The 13,646-nt window shown below is 37.2% G+C and overlaps 1 long non-coding RNA gene across 1 annotated transcript in view; it reads left to right on the top strand.

Moving 5' to 3' along the window:
* LOC106018470 (uncharacterized) overlaps positions 1–13,646 on the top strand; it is a 319,103-nt gene that overhangs the window by 194,305 nt on the left and 111,152 nt on the right. Inside the window, exon 5 of the long non-coding RNA XR_011803780.1 lies at positions 11,612–11,698. This is a non-coding gene — a long non-coding RNA (uncharacterized lncRNA). The remainder of the gene's footprint in view (positions 1–11,611; positions 11,699–13,646) is intronic.

Here is a 13,646-nt window from a genome sequence, read left to right as displayed (position 1 = left end):
GTCTCTATTTTATCAGCTTATCAGACAGCGTACGTGCAATAGTGCTTTCAGATTTCTGAAATGTCACTGTGTTTTTATTATGAATTACCATGGGCATTGACAGACTTCACCTCCAGGATTAGATACTGAGGTATTAGTTGGAAGAATGTGTCTTAATGAGATGATGTAATATTAAGATGGGAGTAGTTCCAGGATAAATGGAGAAGACTCCAGGTAATTCAGTTTAAGCTTAGACTTTTCTGAACTGTGATTACTTTAACCCTGAGCTAAATACTTGGTTCATTTATTTGAAGTTCATTTATTACGTAACAGTGTCCCTCCTAATATCGTGCTTTCATGGATATTGCAGAGTGAGGACCTATCTGTGTATGTAAGTCAAGACTGTTGTCACACTGGATGACTGGGGTCATCCAGAAACCCTCAAACGCTTTTGAAGCTGTGTATATTGTGTCTGATTTCCAACCTCAGATAAAGAATAAGGTACTCAAAATGCCATACAAATGTCCTGGGCTGTCATGTTTCCAGAACAACAGGTTTGAACACTGCACTAAATATGTGGACCACTGTGTAAAGTACTCTCTTGTCCTATCTTCTGAACTTATCTGCTGACTAGTATAAGCACAGCTTTCACCAGAGATACATTTGTATTCTGTAGGAAATACACCATGGTTAACAGCTCTTTTCTGTATAGTTAAGCTCTCTTTACAAGTAATTACCTTCAAAAATCTATACAGTTTGTTTTAGTTCTATGCAATAGATTTTAGCATTACAACAGGAACACAGACTTATCTACTTCTTTTCCAATGTAATTTTTTTGTTTTTGTTGTTTAAAAAGTGTGCTTGGATAGTATCCAGTGTCTTGATCAGTAAACTGGCTGCTATGAGATTTAGACAGAACTGGTTAAATCAAATTAGCACTCCACTGATTAATTTAGAAAAGCCAATTGTTTTCTGGGCTTGTGGCATATCATGTTCCCAAGATCCTGCTTCTGAGAATACAACTGTTAAGGGAAGCAATGTAAAATGAAGATGTAATTTGATGATTTGTTAACCAGAGCAGCCTGTCTTTTAAAAATATATATAGTAGGGACAGAGTTCTCAGCTAACAAAGTTCTTTATCTTCTCTTAAACCAAGTACTAAAGATTAAGAAGAAAAAGTAAAAATTCTTAAAGTGGAACAGGGACTCAGAATAGAAACTTTGTTTTCCTCATAGAAGATGAACTTCCACCAAGAAGAGTTGAGGGCATTCCTGTATTTAAAGTGATAAAGATTGGTGTTTGAGAGCATCTAGTATGCTCGTAGTTAACTGCAGCTAATAGCTCTCTGGGCAACAAGTTTCCTAAAACACTGAAACCCAGCGTTCTTGAACTCAAATATGCTATATGCAAACAGCAATTTAAGCTACCTCTTGATAGCAGTTCTGAATGCAAAGCTCTTCTTGTAGGATTATTTGCATGATGATAGCTGCAGGTGCACCTGCAAAAGATGAGCCTCACACATCATGTTTGTGTTTTGTATGAGCAGTATTTCTGTTTCAGATGACGTACAAGTCAGAGAGCAGTGATGAAATGTCCACTTTTCATGACAGACATGTCTCCTGTACACAGTGAAATGGGGGCTCTATCCAGCAAAATATCTCCCTGAGCTTTTTATTGTCACACAGCGGAAATCTGAGAAAGAAGTCTCCAAGTGTAAATCAGTCATTTGCTAAGTCTTACGTAGGTAATGAGTGGGAAGTACTTAGGGTTGTGACAAAGTTCTTATGAGCTAACTTCAGAACTGTTCTGATCCAGATCCAAAGGATTGTTCCAAAAAAAAAAAATGGTGCAGGTAAGCTGGATATAGCTAAGCTTACCTATCATTACTAAGGATTAAATTTTATTTTATTTCCTCACAGTTCTCACTAAACTCTAGTTTACTTGAAACTTTACATCTTCTGCTTAAATTTATCAAATTAAATAGTTTTGTTGAGCTCAGGCTGTTTTTCTGCAACAAAGCTTTCTTCCTTCTGACTTCTTATCAATTTTTTTTTCAAAACTCAGAGTAGTTAATTCTGTTCAGGAAATTACATATTTAAATGTTAAGCAGTACCCATCAGTTCATTTGCTGACCATACCACAACATGCTACAGGAAGCAACCACAGTCCTTAAAATGTTCTCATCTGGACACATGGAATGGGAGGCATCATATTTGCAACACCTACTTCTGAGTCTTCATGGCTAACAACAACTTCTTTGATACATGCTTTTCTGGCATTTGGGATTTTTGCTTGGAGGTAGGTCACTGGTTTGTTAGCAAGAGGCTGATTTTGGTTAGGTACAATTGACATAACCAGGCAGGAAATTCACTCAAATTCTTTTCATGGCTTTGCAGCTGCTCTGGGTCCCCCCTCCCTGGGCTGTAGGACAGGTGGCTATGCATAGCTGAGCTCTTTGGGAGGGTTTCTGTCCCTGCTATGATACTGCATCTACTAAGATCCCTGGAGCATCCTGCAGGCTTCCTGAGCCTGGAGTTTGCTCTCAAGGAATATCTACATATCATTATCTCATGTTTTCAAAAACAGGAGACTCTGCAACAACTTTGAACTTCTGCCTATTTTTTTTTTTTTCCTGGGTTGGAAAAGGCCTGGGATGACTACAGTCCAGTGCATATTTTACCAATTCATAAAGTACATGGCTGGTTTCCTTGTGTGTTCTCAACATTAAATTCCCTTCTATCTAAGCTGCAGTGCCACTGTGCTATCAGACTGGTTATCATACAGACTCTTTCTGACTGCTATTTGTAAGTTCTTTTATACAATGTACATGTTTTTTGTTGGTTTAAGTCCTTTAGAAACTTGGGGGAGCTTTGTGATGTTGTCTGATTAGTTTTGTTTTGTTTTTTTATAAACAAGTTTATCACCAGCTACTACACTGAACCTTCATTTCTTTGTCAGCCTCAGGTCCTGGAACTAACTCTCTGTGATGGTTAGAGACTTAAATACTTTTTTTTTTTTTTCCCCTTTTCTTTTTGTCTTTAGTCTCATAAAATATGAAAGTGATTACAGGAGACTGTGACACACAGAAATAGCTGGAAAAGGTTTATGTACTGGCTTTGCAACTAAACATAAAGTCTAACACAGAATGCTGAGAGTCAGTAGGATTTTCCAGATTTGCAAACTATAGGATTACCAGAAGGAAAAAAATCTAATGCCTGTATGAAAGTAATTGCACACATATTGCAAACTGTACAAACAGTTTTCAGAGTGACCTTAGAGAAATTAAGGGTAAATAAAATGGGTAGATTCCGCAAAGTGAAGATGCATTAGATGATTTGTGCCTATTGCCATTCGTTTTTCTTCTATCTTTGAAGAATCACTTCTCTCCTTGTATAGCATGATGGTTAACTACTGTATGACAGCTGTCAAATACAATTTGTTAAAAAAGCACACATCCTCCAAAACTATCAAATCCCCTCTTGCTTTTCAAACAGGATGCTCATTAATCTTGAAATGATGGCTTAGGTTTGTAAGAACTGTGGCACTTAGTTACAAAGATGCCACATGTAGTTACAAAGATGTCACTTTTCATACTTGCTCTTTAGCTTGTGCTTGGATTGTACAGTGTATATATGCAACTAATAAGATTGTGGAAGGAGTATAGCTTTTCATCAGCCCTTGTATCAACTCTCCCCAAGACAAATTATACGCTCAAAGGCAGACCTTGTAGTCCTGCATCTCCATGAACACAGCAGAATGACTTAAAAATGCTAACATGGAGGAGTATTTAATGCAATAGTATGTATTTTTGTAATGGTCTGATTTTAATGAAATAGGATAGATTTATAAATGAGTAACAGACTGGAGAACATCAGAACAACTTGATGTGAGTATGCATACCAGCCTACAGCATCTTTAATAAATCCAGCTTCTGCTTCTTTCAAAAATATTGATAGTAAATGTCAGGTTTTTGTGCAACTGATATATGAGATATCTATATGTATGATATGTAGATAGATATCTGATAGATTGATATACATATTCTATCTGTACATGTTCTACCTGCATGTTCATTACCATAGTAAAAAAGTAATCTTTTATGCTGGACAGCTATGTCTATTTGGCACTGAAAGATCCGCTATGGTCATTATCATCTAAGGACACGACATAGCTGAGCTGTGCAGGTAGGGCTGATCTCTTCTAAGTAAATGACAAATGTAAACTAGTTTGGAAACAGCATATAAGCTATCAGGTGTACAAGCCATTCTTCAAATTTGAAAAGGTAGTAGTAAACTTCAAAAACCGAATACATATTGGGAACAATCTTTATGACATCAGCTAGGTAGGCAGTGAGATTGTTTGAAAGAGAGTAGTAGCTGATATCTGCAGAGTGCAAAGGAGTTGGGAAGGAAAATGAAATGGTTATCTGTATGGGAAGGGCATAGCCGGTATCATTAGGATTTTTCACTCAGAAATGAACTATCAGAAAAAGGAGTGATTGGTTTGAGTTGTCTCACTGGCAAGTTTTTGTCTGACTTTACTCTGGTTTGAAATGGTTGTTCAGATTAATCTTTGTAGGCACTATAAGGGCACCTTGGACAATGGGTGAAATGTTACACTCCCAGAAATGCAGAGGCAGCATCCAGGGACACAGATGGCTTGGTTATAGGGAGATTTTACTGCATCAGTAATGGAATAGATATGACAAGTTTCATACATTTTGCTCAGGCTTGCTCTAAATTTAGTGTATTTGGAGTTGTCCTTTCAGGGTAGTCTCATCTTATGTAGCAGGAATAGGGAAGCATGTGAAGACAAGAGTGGTTGGTTCTAGGACTTATTTCCAAAATAAAACCCCAACAACCAACCAACCAAAACCAACCAAACAAACAAAAACACCACTACATTCTCTGATTGGTTGGAGATTTTTCTGCGTGAGCACTGGCTCTGAATGGCACAGAGCAAACACAAGGCTGGGACCAGAGGCCTCTTCTGAAGATCTTGCAGTCTTTTGGTGCTTCTTTCAAAATCTGACTTAATTCCTTAGATGAATGTCCTGCTAACTGTTCTCTTGGTTGCAGGGATGGATATACTCATCTGAGAGTAAACATTCGTATTTGAGGACTTAGTTGTGTTAGACAGACTTTTTGGGGTATATTTCAGATGGTTACTGTTTTTGACAAGAATAGATCTTATCTTTGGAGGTTTTTGTTGTTGTAGTTATAGCGTGTATTGTTCCTTCTGAGCTACCATTGTGGTGGCTTAATGTACATAAGAAATTGAAATGATAAGGGAGTATTCTAAATCCGTTTCATCAGATGATGGTTTTCCAAATCTGGGGGAGAAATCAGTGACAGAAGCCAGGTTTCTTGTGAAGATAATCAGAATATCATCTAAGTGTCTTAGCTTTTTTCCATAGAGGCAAATCTTGTTCTCCAAAGCAACCCTTGAAAAGGTTACTATAGTTTAGGGCTTTCTTGGTGCTTATTGCTGTCTTGCCATACATATCCTATTTCACTTTCTTCATTACATGTGCCAGAGAGAAATGTGTTTGGAACGGTCCTCTCTGGGGAGATGATGCAGTAATTTAGTGATCAATAATTTACTTTCTTTTTAGAAGAATGTCTGTGCACCAATTTTCATTCAGATTGACTGACAGTGGTGGTGGATGACAGAGATGAGCAAATATTATGGGCTGTTAGTTTATTTTGCTTTTTCGTTCCTATGTGGATGGCAGAACTTTCTGACAAAGGAGTGAATACTCATATGATCATACTTAATATGATCACAGCACTTAGGATAATAGCTCAAAAGCCTGTATCAGCTTGTTCATATGCAGTTGAAAAAGCTCACATAATATCTCAAAAAGCTCAAAAATATCTCAAACGTTTGAAAATGTCAATTATTTTTTTTTCTTTTACATGTCTTAAAATATATATTATGTATCCATTAAAGGTAGTTATACAATGAAGAATGGTTACTGGAACAAACAGACAATCAGAACATAACATTCAGTTCCATTCATCTTCAGTTATGAGCAGCAAGAGAAATAAATGCAAATAGGGAAGAAAATGTATGTAGGCAGAGATAAAGCCAAGTATAATCACACTTAATGCTAAAAAAGCTCTGTTTGACTTATTCACAAAATGCCACCTGTGAAAAACATTCTCAGCTTGGGTTTCTGGCTCCTCTGACATTTGATTAAAGCTGGAATTAAGCAGCCCTCATTAGAACTTCAGGAGAATGAATTATACTTAATAAATGTATAGCATGTGTACCTGATATGAATGCCAGCACTGTACACCCTACTATTAACATCCAATTATGTTGATGAATAACAACTTAAACTATAATTTCTTAGAGCTATAAATTTTTAGTTTTAATATGCTGCCATGTGTATGTTTACTGTGGCATAAAACCAAGGCAGTCATGTGATGACAACAGCTTGGTACCAAATCTCTGACATACTAGAAAGGCAACAGTGACGTTGGGACTCAGGAAGAAAGGAGAAATAGTGGAAGGAAAAAGGAAAGAAAAAAGTATCACTTGGTTTAGAGACTTTCTGTGGATTAAGTACTTTGAGTAAAGCCATTTGTGGTGTGGCAAGTCCTCATGACGGATAAATTCTGGCAAAACTATTGTACAGCTGGAAATACTTGGCACTGAGATGCTTTTTTGTGTGCTTGCCAGTAAGCGTTGATTTAGACTTCGTCTTCATAATACATTTTTAAGCAGGATTTCAAATAAAAGCAAGAGGAAACTAAAATTATATTGGCTTTGATTGACTCCTGCTTATTTCTATTGATGATGATGGAACAAAAATTCACAAAATATCAAGTGGCTGCATCAAGACACTTGGAAGCTGTTCAGGTTTCTGTAGGATCATCACGTTTTTACTAGTAGCACCCCAGACCTATTTAGCAAATATTTTCAGGTCTGTTGACAAGAGGACAGGGGCTTCCAAGTGAAGATGTCAAAGTAATTTCCCCTGAGGTTATGGGAGAAAAAGTTGTTTGAGTGGCTTGGCTGTTGTGGTGTTGGTGAGTATTGGTATTGTCTAAGAGGAGGCCCCACAGAGGAAGAGGGAGAGAGGACAGCTAATTTTTTCATATTCCTTTCCCACCTTCCCTTTGTAAATGCAGCCAGTGACTATTACATCTTGAAACTTCATCATTTGAGAACTGGATGGCATATTGCGGGAAGAAGTAGCTGGCTGCTCCCAGGACGAGGTGTCTTATTGTGTCTTGTATTTCTTTGGAAAACATTCAGTTCCGGTAGCTTGAGCAAACGGGAATCTTTGGCTGGCAGCTCTTCTGTTGGAAATTTAATCTTGACTATAGAGAACATGTTGGTGAACAGCTTCCCCCTTTTGTGAATTTCATTTACATCCTGACAAATATTATTCTGTCTTATGTGTGATGCTTATTGGAAGCTTACAAAATGTGCATTGACTGGAATGTAATTTGGCTGCATACCATCTTCTATAAGCAGGAATCCTCTGGTTGAAAATTTGAGGGGCAGGTGAGAAGGAATGTGCTGTCCCTTGATACTTTGTAAATCAACTTTTTTTAATAGTGTCCCAGTAACCCACTGATTCATGGCTAAATAAAAACAGATTCAGAAAAATACTGTTGTTTTTTGTTGTTGATATTGTTATTATTTTTATTTCTTAAGAATCACTATAGAGAGGGAGTATTCCCCAAGGATACCAAAAAACTTTTATTTTTTCAAGATTTTTTTTTTTCATAAAAAAGGGAGATGTTTTAATGGGAGATACTAATATTAACTACAAAACTGCATTTGTAGTAGATAGTTTCATTTCCTTTTAGTGGTGCTCTATAAAGCTTTCTGAACAATGCAGAGAAAACAAGGCCATTTTTGAGTTGCAAATTAATCCCTTTTGTTAATCGTTCAGCTGTAGAGGTAAAATGTCTCACAGAATACTTCAGAATCCAGATCATGTGAGCTAATAATGTTGTTCTTGCTAAATTGAGAAGCTGTCTTTATCCTAATTTCTTTCTTCCTGTCTAAAAATGTAGGAAAGTCTACTTCATGCTGTTTTCTTTAATATTAAAGGGTTTCTCCTTTAAAGGTTTAAAGGTTTATTCCTAAAAGGTACTGTTATGTACTTTGGCCTTATACTTTAAAGAAAACAGTCACAGTATTTGCCTAAAAAGATAAGTTCTCTCTCTCTCCTCACTCCCACCCCCCCCTTTTTTTTTTTGACAGTAAATGTGAAGCACAGTACAATGTCAGACCTCAAATTAGATCAACTGTGATTCAAATAATTTTGTATTCTCTTGGATTTTGTGTAATTCTGTTGGATTTCACCATGTTGGTTTTTACCATGAATCTGTGTATTTGAGTCTCAACTTAGTGCATTGGCAACCTACTAAAAAAAAAAAAAAAAAAAAAAAAAAAAAAAAAAAGTAAAAATAAAGCATCAGGTGCAATTGTATGGGATTAAATGGCACAATTGCTGAAACAAACAGTTGTGATTCTATAATTCTCCCTCCCCCCCAAAAAAAATGGCAGAGTGGTTGTGTTTTATTGCATTTTACCAGCATAAGAATTAATTTTTTCACTACTCTCAGATGAAGCAGTCCCTCTTCTATTCTGTTTAATTATATGCTGTAGCTATTGGTGAGGACAGTCCTGGTGTGTGAAAATCTAACTGGTCTTGAAGATTGATCATACTTTTGCCACTAGAGACACGTCCCACCAATCATAATTGTAGCTTTGTTTGTTCTTCCAAGACATTTCAAAGCTAAGTTCTTCACATTTTTGCTCTTTCAAAGGTCACTGCCCCATATAATGACAGGTGATTTGAGGAATGGATGAGAGGGATTGCTCTAGAATCTCGGGATATATAGAGATAGGGAAATAAATATTATTATATAGACATATAATTATATATATAGTACTGCTGCTGGAAGTTGAAATGCTCCAAACTAAAGCATGGTGCATGTGTCCTTCCCTGTAATTTTGAGCAACATTCCCAATTTTTTGTGTTGCTTGTCCCTAGGAAGAAATACAAAGCTCATTGTTATAAGTAATAATTTATTCTTCACAGCTGCTTGTTTTCTCCTTCATTGGGTACTTATGTTTCCTCTCTCTAACCGGCACAATAGCTTTGTGTGGGTGCCCTTGGAGGTGGGACTATGTGTATTCTTTCAGGTGTGCAAATAGCAAAAGCCACTTTAAATTTAGTACCCAAACTAGTGGAACAAGAAGGTTCCTCCAAGCTGATTATGAATGAAGAATAATGTAGGAAAGGGGAGATACAAAGGAGATACTGTTGCAGGGCAGCCAAGGAAGGAAGAAGTGACAGTGACCTCTCTATTAAAAGGAGTTTGTTTATTTAAAATAAGGAAGGGATAATTGCAGAAAGGTGGTCATGGGTTTCAAAGTGCTTGTATAATTAGGACCTTTCTGGGAGAAGTGACTTCTAGCAGTTTGATAATGCTTTCTGAAACCTGTATTTGGAAATACTTCCCCAGGAGGCCGACAAGGCATTGTGTGTGATCTTTACTAGTCAGAAATTCTTCCACATTTCTCTCCCAGAGGTGAAGTCTTAGAGTTACGTGGCAGTTTTAGACTCTTATTTTGAGGCCTTTTGCTTCATCTGAAACTGAAATGCCCTTAGTTATAAATTAAAAAGACCAATAAGGTCTCTATAAAAGCATTGCAAAGGGTATAATTACATTCCCATCACTGTACAAAGGAGGCATTTATGAATGCTTTGTGGTTTGAGTGAGCTGCTATGCTTACCCTGTTCATGAACAGTTACATTATAGTACAGCTTTCAGTGTTGTTTTCTATTATTCTTATTCTTATTATTTTATTTATTTATTTTTAATGGCAAACTTCTGTTTCTGTAATTGTCTGTGCCTGTGAACAGTTGCAGGTAATGTCACAGTCTTCGGCTTAAAAGTCTACAACCTTCTGTCCTATTAAAACAGCAAAATATTTATCATTATCAACATGATTCCCCAATTAGCTTTTAATTAACTGTGCCATTGCTCTTCACTTTCTGGTGCTTGAGGCAGCACCAAGATCTGTTTCTGTTCTTGCAAATCCATTTGTTCTCCTTTGAGACTGCTCATCTTATCTCAGGCATGTCTCTGACAGCCAGTGTTTTCAGTGTGCCGTTAAACTACCACTTTACCCTGTTTAGATGTTCCAGATGCGCTGACTTCCTTTGCTCAATATTTATTACAGTTAACAGAATGAAATGGAGGCTGAAAGCCCATGGCTAAAACACGTCCATTATTTCTTCTGCTGTTTGCTTGCATCTCCAAGTAGCTGTATTGGAAATACTTCTGCTTTTTTTTTTAATATTAGGTTATAGGAACATATCTTTTGGACATGTTATGTCTAAACATCTTCCCTGACACCTGAACAATAACATAGTCCTGAACTGCCAGCAACGGGTCCTGAATTTATAGAAAAATATCTGTCTTGGACTTAGTACAGGATTTTCATTTGCAAAGTATTAAAACACAAAGAAACAAAGCTGTGCATATCAAGCTGGCTAGCAGCCACGGCGTAGGCAGCAGAGAATTACTTAAATTATTGGTAGTAAGAAGCAGTAACGGAAGTGAAACATGCTTTTTATAGTGAGAATTTCATACATGGAAAAAAAAAAAAAAGCAAAGAAATGTATTTTTGTTTATAAATGACTTGACTTGAGTTCAAGAGAAACATCATGAGCAAAGTATTGTGGCAACCTCTCTGTCACAGGCTGTTTTCATTCTTAAAGTGGCGTGGTTATTTAGAGAAATACTGAGGAAAAAGCAACAACCCACTCCAAGACAAAAGGGCTAAGTTAAGTTCTTTTGGTTTATATTTTGCTTTTATTTGGGATAAATGCAGAAATGTAAATGGCATCAGGATATTACGTAGGGCAGGATAAATTAATACTTAGTCCTAGGTTAAGGTGTTGGACAAAATAATCTCTTGCAACAAGATGTCACCATCGGGGAATAAAGAAAGCTTTTGATCTCTGTTCAGGTGACAAATGTCACACAGGTTTTGTTTTGTTTTGTTTTGTTTTGTTTTGTGTGTGTGTAAATGGGAATTTCACAGTGAATGCTTTGTAATTTGGATCTAGATTCAAACATTGTTTCAGTAGGGTAAAACATGGTAATTGCTTTTGCAAAGGAGATCCTCAAAAGCTTTTCTCAGTGCTTACTGGAAGAGAAGTTCATATGCTTAAAAGCTCATCAGCATTTCTAGTTTGGGCATTTCCTTCTGCAAATGTATCTGCTTAGCTTAGAGGGAGACAGTATCATTTGTTACATTTCATCTCTTTGAACTCATGGACTGCCACAGGTCTGACAGTGTTTCTGTACATTCTGAAAGAATTCAGCTTCACCTCTGCTGTGGATCAAGCCATTGATCAAATTACAAGTTTTCTCTTCATATTCATTTTCAATGGGTATTTCCTATATTTTGGGGAAAAAAAAAAAAAAGAAAAAAAAGCCTTAGTAATAATTTTACCCAGTTGTCTGCATATTTTTGCAAAAGCAGTTCAAAGGAGTTGTGTATTAGTACTAAACCCAAGAGTAGCAAATTCCAACTTTCTTGAAGGTACAGCAATGATTAAAAGAAAATGCTGTGACATTTTATGCAGCTCTTCAAAATGAAGGGGAGAGGAATAACCTGAAGAGGAATGATTTAAAAGAAGCACAGTGACAGAGCAGTCACTAACTGCTAACAGGTGGGTGCTAACTGATAGAACGACTTCAGTAGTGTGTTCTACCTTTTTTTTTTTTTTTTCCCTGTCCTTTTGCTTTCATGACGCCAGCATCCACAGAAGATGCCAAATTACATAACTGGAAGTTGATGCATGCTGCTCAGGGGAGACATCTCCCAGCAGCCACAGGAGTATCTGCTCTGTTATCTTACAAATTCCATGAGCTGTAATAGTTTGGGTGCAAAAAGCAGCTCTCCAGCCTCCATTCAAACTGTAGTCTTTCTGCTGGGACTGACAATTGAGAAGTGTTAGATGCTCTAAGAAGTGAGCTGAGGCCACCAGTTCTTCCCATATGTCACCAAGCTGCTGCCAGAAGTTAATGACTTCTAGTCACTACTGATATGAGATTATTTTATAATGAGCATGTAGTGACAAGCTACCTATCTCATTAATCCCAGAGCTATGAAAAGCCTTTTATTTTTTTCTTTTTCTTTTTTTTTTTTTTTTTTAATTTCTCTTAGATACCTTCAACAGCCTGCTTCCAGAAGGCTGGGGGATGCTTGCTAAGCACATCCCTGTTCTGTGTGGTTATTATTATTATTTTTTAATGTTATGCTATTCATCATAGATATAAATTAGGAAATATTGTTTCTTTTGAATTCTTACTTTACATGCCTTTTGAATTCTTACTTTTAGAAAGGAACCTAAAACATTTTTTAATTGAAATTGCAGACCAACGGGTGGTACAGAGAAACAGTTCCCAACCTTCACATGTGATCCTGGAAATTAAATCCTTGAGGAAGTCTACCTTTTCCCTGCCTGATCAGCCAACACAAGCGCAGTGTGGTCTGAAGTCATCTTAGCTTGCTTGTTGCAAAATGATAGATACATCGGTGTAGTAGTCTCATCCTGGGGCAAGTGGGACAATGGGACTCCTGGCATCATTTGGGATTGATACCTGTAGGGTATAGCTGCAGGTCAAAAATCATCAAACCTGTGAACCTGAAAGTCACAGACAGAAAAGTAAGTGGCAGGATGCAGAAATTCAGCCACTGTGATGCCAAAAACCAAAATAGATCTTTGAAGGACTGGAGCTAGTCTCAGCTGTGTTTCTAATGTTGTTCTTACTCCTTTCCCATCTTATCTTTGCTTTCATTTTGGATGTTATAGGAGCGTTTCCCTTCCTTTGTAGGAAGCCCTGGTCCAAGCCACCCGTTTGCTCTCAGAGGCAGTGCCAGTACTCTCTTTCCTCCTGAGCCTGCGGGATGGCAGTGGGATATGGATGAGGGCACTACACCCTTTTCCATCAGCTCACCATATGTATTCCTCCCATTTGATAAAATATAGCGTGAGTCTGGCCTCAAATACAAAATTATTAGCTGGCACATTTCAGGGCAGTGGTTTTTATTCTCTGTATAAATCTATGGTGTTTTTTAACTGACAAAGGCCTATAAGCTGTAGTTTGTAAAGGAGCCAGAAAAACGATGTAAACTGTGTGTCACCAAGAACTAAAGCTCATAGCCTGTATCAATTATAGGACTTTCCCTTCTTGCCCCTCCTGGGTTCTAACAAGCTCTTTTTTTAATTGCTTTATTATCCAGCTAATTGGTATTACTTTTAAATATGGTGTTAGTAGTTGAACTTCACTGCTCCCAGCCCAAATTTTTTAGCTTGTACTTGACTTCTTTAATTAGTGGGTCAAAACACAGTTCACTGGAGACTAGATTCCTACATCTATTATTACTAGCTGACGTTACTGATCATTTTAGAGAATCCTGCCTCCCTCTGCCTCCCATCTTCCTCCTTCCCTCTCTCACTCCTGCTCCCTTGTGGTCTTTCTCACTCCCTCTTTCTTACTCTTTCCATTTCCCTACTACACCATGAAAAACAGAGTCCTTAATTCCAGCTGCATCTAAAATATTTTAAAATATCATTTTAGTTTATAAACTTTTAGAGATGCATAATCACACTT

The sequence above is a fragment of the Anas platyrhynchos genome, chromosome 1 (assembly GCF_047663525.1).
Source record: "Anas platyrhynchos isolate ZD024472 breed Pekin duck chromosome 1, IASCAAS_PekinDuck_T2T, whole genome shotgun sequence".
NCBI classification, from domain to species: domain Eukaryota; kingdom Metazoa; phylum Chordata; class Aves; order Anseriformes; family Anatidae; genus Anas; species Anas platyrhynchos.
Note: the sequence above shows the minus strand (reverse complement) of the source record. Positions and strands in the feature narration are given on the sequence as shown.